We start from the raw sequence: 10000 nt of genomic DNA, 5'->3' as shown, positions 1-10000 counted from the left end.
ATATATATATATATATATATATATATATATATATATATATATGTACCCAGATATGCACCTATACATACAGGTGGATGTCGGTATGCACATACCTGTACGTATATATGCATATACTCATTTACTTTTGTTTTTACATGATTGAACGCAGCGTCTCACAAAAATTGTAAGTAGTTTTCGTAACTTATCCTCCGACGCTACTCTATCTCTTTCTCTCTCTCTTTCCTTTCTCCCCCCCCCCCTCGTTCTTCCTCTGTACTACTACGTATCTCGCCTTACCCCTCTTGTTCTTCCTCTGTTACTACTACGTATCTCTTTTTTCCCCCTCGTATTTCCTCTCTTTCTTTTTTCCTCTCGTTGCTCACCATTCTTCTACTTCCTCCCTCTCTTTCTCCCTCTACCACTCTCTCTCTTCCCTTTACACCGGCATGGTCACATGCTTCCGGTCAATAATCCTTTCCTTCCTTGGCTTTCGCCAAGTAACGCACGCCACCACTTTGTCTCTCTCGGTTCCGTGCCTCATCGCGTTCATACACACATAATTTTTCTCGTCTGGCCGTAAAGCCTTTTCTGTTTGTTTTCCTGTCTTGTTTTTTGTCCGCCACTACATTCCTCCATGGCTAGATTTAATTTGCGTATACAGATTTAATCTGCGATCCATGGGACGAGCCGTTTTAACGTTGCGTCCTGCCCTAAGCTCGTCGAAACGCCTGTGTTAAAACGTGGGTAGCTGATGAAGTAGAATGTTCTCTATGTGGCTCGTGTGTTCTCGTCTACGTTTGTTTGCAATGTCCTGTACCCAGATATGCACCTATACATACAGGTGGATGTCGGTATGCACATACCTGTACGTATATATGCATATACTCATTTACTTTTGTTTATATATATATATATATATATATATTGAAACAAAGCAGAAAGGTATAGTTTGTAATTGTGACTTATGTTCAAATTAACCACAGTTTTTCTCTGCTTCTCATTTATGGTCCTTGTAGGGTTGAAAAATGAAAGTGAACACAGTGGGTTTTGAACGGTGAACTTTAAAGAAGCCTGATTAAATACGCCATAATATTTTGTCTTGCGTTTTATCAGTTCTGTCGAATTCGCCAATGCACTGCCATTTTATCCAACGCTCCGTCAAATTTGTTAATACGCCACCATTTTGTCAAATTTGTCAATACAGCGCCATTTTGTCAAGCGTCCTGTCAAATTTGTCAATGCACCGCCATTTTGTCAACCGCTCTATTAATTTTGCCACAACCCTACCTTCCCTTTAATAGTATTAATAGCAATAACAACGGCGATGGTTTCTAATGTTAATAATAGTAATAATAATAATAATAATAATAATGATAATATTGATAATGATGATGATGATGATGATGACGATGATATGTATTGTTTAGATGTATGTAGCCCCTAGCTTTAACAGGAGAGGTGGGGGTGGAGGAAGAATGGTTAAGACATCAGTCCTTTGTTCCTTTCTTCCTTTCTTCCTTTCTTCTCGCTGTTTTCTAAAGATATGACTGGGTTTCGAAACTGGGTCGTCGACGCGGTTCGCTGAGAACAGAAACACACCACGGCACATTACGACCCACGGTTAGAACAATGAAAAATAACACGTCTGCACACAATATGTGTGTTTGTGTTTGTGTGTGTGTATATATATATAGGGGTATCTAAATATATACATGGTGTGTCTCTTTGTCTATGTATATATATATATATACATATATATATATATATATATATATATATGCATGCATGTATGTATGTATGTGCATGTATGTATAAATATATATGTATGTATATATATGTATATATATATATATATATACACGCACGCACACACACGCGCACGCACACACACACACACACACACACACACACATACTTTTCGCATGATTGTTTCTATTGCCTTTACGTTTGTATTGTATTTTTTTCCTACCGTGAGAAACCTGTGGGAGATGTTTTCATTTTACTTCGTCTGTCTGTGTGTCTTTAAACACAATTGTATATTTATTTATACTACTCCGCCCCTCCCTCCTTTCTCTTCCTCGCTCTCTCTCTCTCTCTCTCTCTCTCTCTCTCTCTTTCTCCACACACACACATACACACACACACGCTTACATTTATACATGTGAATATATATCTACGGTGTGTATATATATATATATATATATATATATATATATATATATATGTATATATATATATATATATATATATATATATATATATATATATATATACACACACAAACATATATAACAGATAGAGAAGATAGATATATAAAGTAACACATGCACACTCGCTTACATACATACATACACACATACATACATACATACATACATACATACATGCACACACAGATTTATGACATATTACACACGCTTTTAAGTACCAGTTGACTTAACCCGTCCCCCAAAACTTCTGCCCTTACACCAACATTTGAACATATATATACATATATATATTATACACACCATAATCATAACTACATATATATATGTATGCATATTTGTGTATGTGTGTGTGTGTTTGTGTGCGTTTGTGTATGCATGTATGTATTATTCCTAAGCGTTAGAATAAGGTGTTTTAAAATATGTGGTTAATTATTAAACGTTTCATTGTTAAATGTATCCAGCAATAATGATCCTTTCACGGGGCTGTTGTTGTTGTTGACCTAATTAAGCAAAACTGTTGATGAAAGGCATTCCAGTTATGCCCTTCCCGTGTGTGTCTGTCTATCAATCTATCTATCAATCTATATACTTACATACACACTCACACATACACACTCACACACACATACACGTGTGTGTGTGTTTGATAATGTCCAGAAAACTTCCTTCGGTCTTCTGGCCTAAACCACCAGAAACCCTAGAAAATCGTGTTCGCACCGTCAGGTCACCCAACCACCCTCTCTCTCTCTCTCTCTCTCTCTCTCTCTCTCTCTCTCTCTCTCTCTCTCTCTTTCTTTCTCTCTCTGTCTCTCTCTCTCTCTCTCTCTCTCTCTCTCTCTCTCTCTCTCTCTCTCCACCCTAAATAAATTCTTCATGGAACAAGAATGAAATGAGTTTCAAGTTAACTGATTAATTGAAATGAAACAAAGGGTACTATCTGGAATCGAAACTGCTTCGTTGACTTCACACTAAAATAACATAAAATTAATTAACAATTAGAATTTACTATTTGCTTGAAATATACATCAAAACACGTTAGTTTTATTCCAAGAGCTGGAAACGTGTCGGTTGTGTGTCGTTCGGGCTACGATATGACACGGTCTTCGGTATTTAAACAAACATTTACATCAAACTATTTTGTGTTACGATTAGGCAATGATAAAACAATATAATTCGATCTTTTTATATCGATATTGATCAAAAATAAAATTGATTTTCGATCAAAACGAAATACAAAAAAAAAATAATTTAAAAAAAAAGTTTTTAAACTGTTCAATGCATTCTGGTATTTCTCTCTCTTATATATATATATATATATATATATATATATATATATATATATATATATATACACACACACACACACACGTTAATTCAGAAACAGATTATTCAGTTGCCCGTCCAACGACAGAAATCCACTACTACCATCGCCACCACCACCATCGCCACCACCACCACCACCATATATGTATTATATGGTCAGTCATCGTTCTCCTCTCTCCACCCCAAAACCGTGTATCTTTGCAACAAATCCTTGTATATCGGTTATTATGAGCCAACTTGGGCTTAGTTCTTCGTTCTTCAAATTCTAAAGGCGGTGCTCCAGCATGGCCACAGTCAAATGACTGAAACAAGTAAAAGAGTAAGAGAGTTATATAATTCGTATATCTTTAAAGTTCTTTAATTAATTTTTATCAACGTAAAATTTCTCTAATTAACTTTTACTTCATTATAATTAAGGTCACGCTGGTATTTTTCAGTGTGTTGTTTAAAAGAAAATAAAATGTACGATTGTTAATTAAATTTTCCATTTCCATTCATTAATGAGCGATCTTTGATTAAATGAAATCCTGTATATTATTCTTAGTCAACGTCACACACGAAGGAAGTAAGGGTCACGACGATGAAGTTTAGACACAGAACCCCGGTGAATGTAACCAAGTGCAGCTGCGGATTTAGTTGTTGGCGGGTGGCGGGGCTGTGAAATTTCTGTGCCCAAACCAAATGATAAAAACGGGGTCGTACATTTGGAAGGAGATGTACCGCCTATTAAATAGATCCCCGTATTTCACTGGTATTTTATCTTTCTTTATCGATCCCACAAGGATGAACAGCAAAACCAACTTCGGCGGGTTTGGACCGAGAACCTAGAGAAGGGCTGTCGTAAATACAATAAGGCTTTAATTGGGAGCGGGAGGTTAGACGATTTCATCGACCACACTACTTGTCTGGAACTTATTTTATCAATCCTGAAAGAAAGAAAGAAAGGCAAAGTCAACCTCGGCGGAATTGGAATACATTTTGTCCGGTGCAGTAACGATTCTGCCGGTTGGTTCCCAATTTTGGTTCAAGATCAGCAACTTTTAGTAGAGTGGGGATTAAGCCGATAGCTTAGTTATTCTGTCGACTCCCGATAGGATGAAACACAGAGTCGATCTCAGAGAAGTTTGAACTCAAAAAATCTACTAGTCCTTTCTACTATAGGCACAAGGCCTGAAACTTTGGGGACGGGAGCTAGTCGATTACATGGACTCCGTTGCGTTACTGGTACTTATTTCATTGACCTCGAAAGGATAAAAGGCAAAGTCAACTTCGACGGACTTTGAACTCAGAACATGAAGAGGGACGAAATGCCGCTTAGCATTTCGTCCGGCGTGCTACCGGTTCTGCCAAATCACCGCATTAATGATAATGGTAATGATAATCCTTTCTACTAAAGGCACAAGTTCTGAAGTTTTGGGGGAGGGGCAGTGGCATTTTGTCCGACGCTCTAACTCACTCATAGGAAAACTGCAACCCGCTTCTCGAAAAAGGTGGCCGATACTTGCTTTAACTAATTGTGTGTGTGTGTGTGTGCGTGTGTGTGCGTGTGTGCGCACGTGTGTGTAGACAACTCGAGAGATTCAAAATGAAGCGCGAGGGAAAAAAAAGAAAAAATTCCTTTATTATTCATGCTTTGCCCTTGTGGCAAATAAATGAAATTATCATCATCATCATCATCATCATCATCATCATTATTATTATTATTGTTGTTGTTGTTGTTGGCTGTGTGGTAAGTAGCTTGCTTACCAACCACATGATTCCGGGTTCAGTCCCACTGCGTGGCATCTTGGGCAAGTGTCTTCTATAGTCTCGTGCTGACCAAAGCCTTGTGAGTGGATTTGGTAGACGGAAACTGAAAGAAGCCCGTCGTATATATGTATATGTATTTATATATGTATGTGTGTTTGTGTGTCTGTGTTTGTCCCCCCACCATCGTTTGACAACCGATGCTGGTGTGTTAACGTCCCCGTAACTTAGCGATTCGGCAAAAAGAGACCGATAGAATAAGTACTAGGCTTACAAAGAATAAGTCTTGGGGTCCATTTGCTCGACTAAAGGCGGTGCTCCAGCATGGCCACAGTCAAATGACTGAAACAAGTAAAAGAGTATATCTGCCTAAACTAGTAAGGTGTTTCTCCACCACATACATTCATAGGATGTTACTGAAAACTGGCGGCATATTTGTTTATTTTTTCATTTGTTTGTTTACTGCTCTCCTCCACCTACCGCTCTTCTGCCCTACCCCTCTATTTCTATTTTTTTAAATTTTATTTTTATTATTTTTTTCCCCCTTTTACCTTGGGTGCCACATTTCAACACCTACTTTGACGCGATATATAGCGGTGACACGGTTTGAATGTATATCACATCGTCGTTCGTTCGTTCGCTCGTACGGGCGAGAGCATCGCTGACGTTTTATTGTGGCGGTGGCGGTGGCGGTGGTCATTGATGAAGGATGAAATGCTAGTAGTAGTGGTGGTGTGTTTGCGGTTGTGGTTAATGGTGGAGACGGCGGGGAGTGAAGGCATGCTGGTGAGATTGGTGTGGCTGTGAGAAGAGTTGATGTGGTGATGGTAGTGGTAAAGGTGATACTGAAGATGTCGAGTAAGTACCTCACTACCACCACCACCACCACCATCACCGACACTGCCTCGCTATACCCCACCACTCGACCACACACCTCCACCAAGTGGGGCCCTGATCGAGCATGTCAAATATAAACTTGTGATGAATGATGGTTGACAAACGAGGGAGAATGATATTACAGCCAATGCCACCGTCTTAAGGCTTGGTTGACCACACCGGGTGGTTGGTTGGGGGTAGGAACGGGAGCGGGTCTAGGGGTCCCCCCCCCACCCGAGTCTAGGGAACTCCGATACTGTTGCTTGCTGTCAATTATTAGTAAAGCCACTCCCAGTCACTGTATTTTGATGGGGAGAGCAAAGGTGTGGGGGGGGGGCTGTTATGGTGTTAAAAGTGGTTCCGATTACAGCGACTGTTGCTGATGATGATGATGATGTAGATTGTGTCGTGGAGGTAGTGATGCCGGGAGGGGTGGATTTTGACTAGTGTGCCCGGAAAATATATGGTACCCCCCCACCACCACCACCACCATCACTACCACGATGGTCATTGCAGTTGTTAGTAATACACTTTACTTACAAATCGCAGCCCTCACCTCCCATACTCCACCAACACTTTATCTTACCTGGTTACACTAAAACCCACTTCTTACCTGTAATCAACTCTGCCACTCGATACCTTTGAAGTTTGGCTCATCTCTTCCTCTCGTCGCGTGTAGGCGACGTGTGCGTGTGTGCGTGTGTGTGTGTGTGTGTGCTTGTATATGTATGTATGTTTGCTTGTTTGAATATGTGTGTGAACGTATACATATATATGTGTGTGTGTTGCTTGTATGCATACACATACACATACACACATATATATAAATATATGTATGTATATTTGTGTGTATACGTGTGCGTCCTTCCTTTGTGTGTGTGTGTGTGTGTGGTTGTTGATGTGGTTTTTAACCAACTCCTATGAAACACGAAACTCATCGAGCCGGTGAGTGGGAGAGCCTCTAGGTGGTTGCTAGATATAGCAGCCAAAACACCCATAAATCACCCTGAATGGTATTTAGCATCAAACAGTGACTATTGTTGGTGCGTCTTGGAGCAACGTGTAAACCCCCCCCTCTCTCTCTCTCTCTCTATCTATCTCTCTCTCTCTTTCTCTACACACACAAACACACATACATTGTCATGTATCCTTGTCTACCTGACTCTCTTTCTTCCCACTAACACACACATCATATCTGTCTGTCTTTCTCTCACTCACTCACACACACACACACACACACACACATACATTGACACGTCACATTATCTGTCTGTCTCTCTCTTTCCCCTCTCCCTCCCTCCTCTCTCACTCACTCACACCACGCACGCACACACGTCGTAGGTTCTTCCCTTTCCATCTCCTCTCTCTCCTTCTCTCCCTTCTCATGAAAGCTCTCTGGACCATACAATGGAAGGGAAATAACTCTCCTGCGTCATGGAACCCAGCTGTCAATAATGGACATGTGCGACCTTTCATAAAACGCAATCGAGATTTCTCTCCTTACTCTCCCCCTCTCTCTCTCTCTCTCTCTCACCATGTCTTCTTCTTTATTTCTCTCTCTCTCTCTCCCAATAAGTCTAGTGTCTTTGGTACAATTACATCTCTATAATACACACCGCGTTTATAAATACACGTGTGAGTCTACATAAAAAGTAAAGACACAATGTGGTCGAATGATTAAGAAGTTCTCTTCGCAACTAGGAGGTCCGGGTTTCGATCCCACTGCATGCTATCTTGAGGAAATGCTATTGAATTTTTTTTTTTTTTTTGGTAGTTTCAGCTATGTCTCCTGGGTGAAATTAGGCGGAAATTACAAAACAAAAAAGAAACAAAGAAACAAAGTTGTAATAATCCATTCTACTATAGGCACAAGGCCTCAGATATTAGGGGAGGGGGATAGTTGATTACATCGACCTCCAGCCATGTAACTGGTACTTAATATATCGACATCGAAACGATAAAAGGCAAAGTCGACCTCGGTGGATTTTGAACTCAGAACGCGAAGACGGACGAAATGCCGGTGCTAACGAGTCTGCCTTCTGCAAAAAAATTTGGGTTGCTTCACCTCTTGTTCCACCTTTGGCATATATCTCTGCAATGAGAAAACAAATAAAACGGGTATTTCCTGACAATACTAACCTCAGCTATCTGTTTCCACCCGGATTACGCAGTCACTTTCTTTACTACTCACGCACCTATCGTAAATACAAATAGTTTGAATCTATACCTTACGACGCTATTGTTCACTAAAGTTGGTGTATTTCATAAAAGAAAAGATATTTCAGTCAACGGTTGCTAACGACAGTGAGATATACTCGATCAAAAACACACCACACCCGCCTATACTTATTTTATTGACTGCGGAAGAATGAAAAGTCATGTTTTATATTAAAGAAAAGCCATAAATACCAGGGTGTAAGTGACAAATTCACTTTACTTTTAAAAATAAAGAACCTGACTTTAACAAGTAAACTTAGTGTTGACATATTTCATGCATAGAACGTTAAAAATGCGAACCGATTTGTTACTCTTTGTTCATACTATTTGAATTTATATATATATATATGTGTGTGTGTATGTATGTATATATATATGTATGTATGTTAGGATCCACAATGAGCAGAACTTACTTGCAGGTATTGGTAGTGCAAATCAGAGGTGCAATCTGTGTGGGTGTTTTTTCAAAACACTGTCTGGTTTAAAAAGCCACATCAGACGCCATGAAAGGGCTAAGGTGTAGGTGCAGGAGGTGGTCAAACTCTGTTTAAGGAGTAGACAAATGTATATATATATGTATATATATATGTATATATATATATATATATATATGTATATGTATGTATATATATATGTATGTATATATATATATATATATGTATATGTATGTATATATATATATATATATATATATATATATATATATATATAAATTATAATAAAGGATAGAATCTATATAGGATTTTATCAAGTAGCTAGCATGTAAATTGGTATATATATATATATATATATATATATATATATATATATATATATATATATACGTGTGTGTGTGTGTGTTTGCCTACCATAAATAAATATATTCATAATCACTAGCTATACACACACTCCGTCCTTCCCTATAAATACTGTGTATGTGTGTGTGTTTGCAAATGCATGCATGTATAGTTTGCTCTTTGCGTATAGCAGAAATGTTCCACATTTCACTTTTGAACTCGAACACTATATAAGAAACAAATGAGCACAGAAACCTAACTTGTATTTTATGCTTTATATATAATGTACATGTGTCTCAGTTAGTCGACTGTCGTTATTACATAAGCCGGTTAGTACTATCACACAACACAATACAGTCAGCTCAGGCCAGACCTCAAACTTTTGATGGATGCGTAAAAATGTCCTTGTGACATACGGCGTGTCTTGGGCATTTTTAAACCTGAGAGAACCCTTCGCTCCTCAGGTCTGACTGACCACGGCCGATTTCTGGAACTTTTTGGTTATCTCACCCCCATTAAAAAATTGGATTATCTCCCCACTAAAAAGTCTATTTTATGTGGCGACAAGAGACTAGACTAAAAGAGTTAGATCCTTTGGATTGAATACTTCAACACATTGTTGACTTTTGACCTCCTCAATAGGAATGGTATGATTTGTTGTAAAAATATTATCAGATTCAATACAATGTTTAATCTTCTCACTTTCCATGTTTCTTAATCATTCATTTCTTTTTTTTTTTTTTTATTGACGGTTGAGCAATTTTTTTTGTAGTTGGGGAAATAGTTCAATTTTTTAATGGGGGTGAGATAACCCAAAAGTTCCCGATTTCTTCATGAAATAGAGAAACAAATAGACCGAAAGAAAAAGTTAGA

General features: G+C 38.6%; 1 protein-coding gene and 1 long non-coding RNA gene across 19 annotated transcripts in view; one reads left to right on the top strand and one right to left on the bottom strand.

The window, feature by feature from the left end:
• Window positions 1-10000, top strand: part of LOC106869449 (uncharacterized) — a 679123-nt gene that overhangs the window by 592927 nt on the left and 76196 nt on the right. The window lies entirely within an intron of this gene.
• LOC149132883 (uncharacterized) overlaps window positions 1-10000 on the bottom strand; it is a 33462-nt gene that overhangs the window by 3664 nt on the left and 19798 nt on the right. The window lies entirely within an intron of this gene.

This window comes from Octopus bimaculoides, chromosome 13 (genome assembly GCF_046866305.1).
Source record: "Octopus bimaculoides isolate indiv1 chromosome 13, ASM4686630v1, whole genome shotgun sequence".
Classification (NCBI taxonomy): Eukaryota; Metazoa; Mollusca; class Cephalopoda; order Octopoda; family Octopodidae; genus Octopus; species Octopus bimaculoides.
This window is presented reverse-complemented; position numbering and strand designations above follow the sequence as displayed.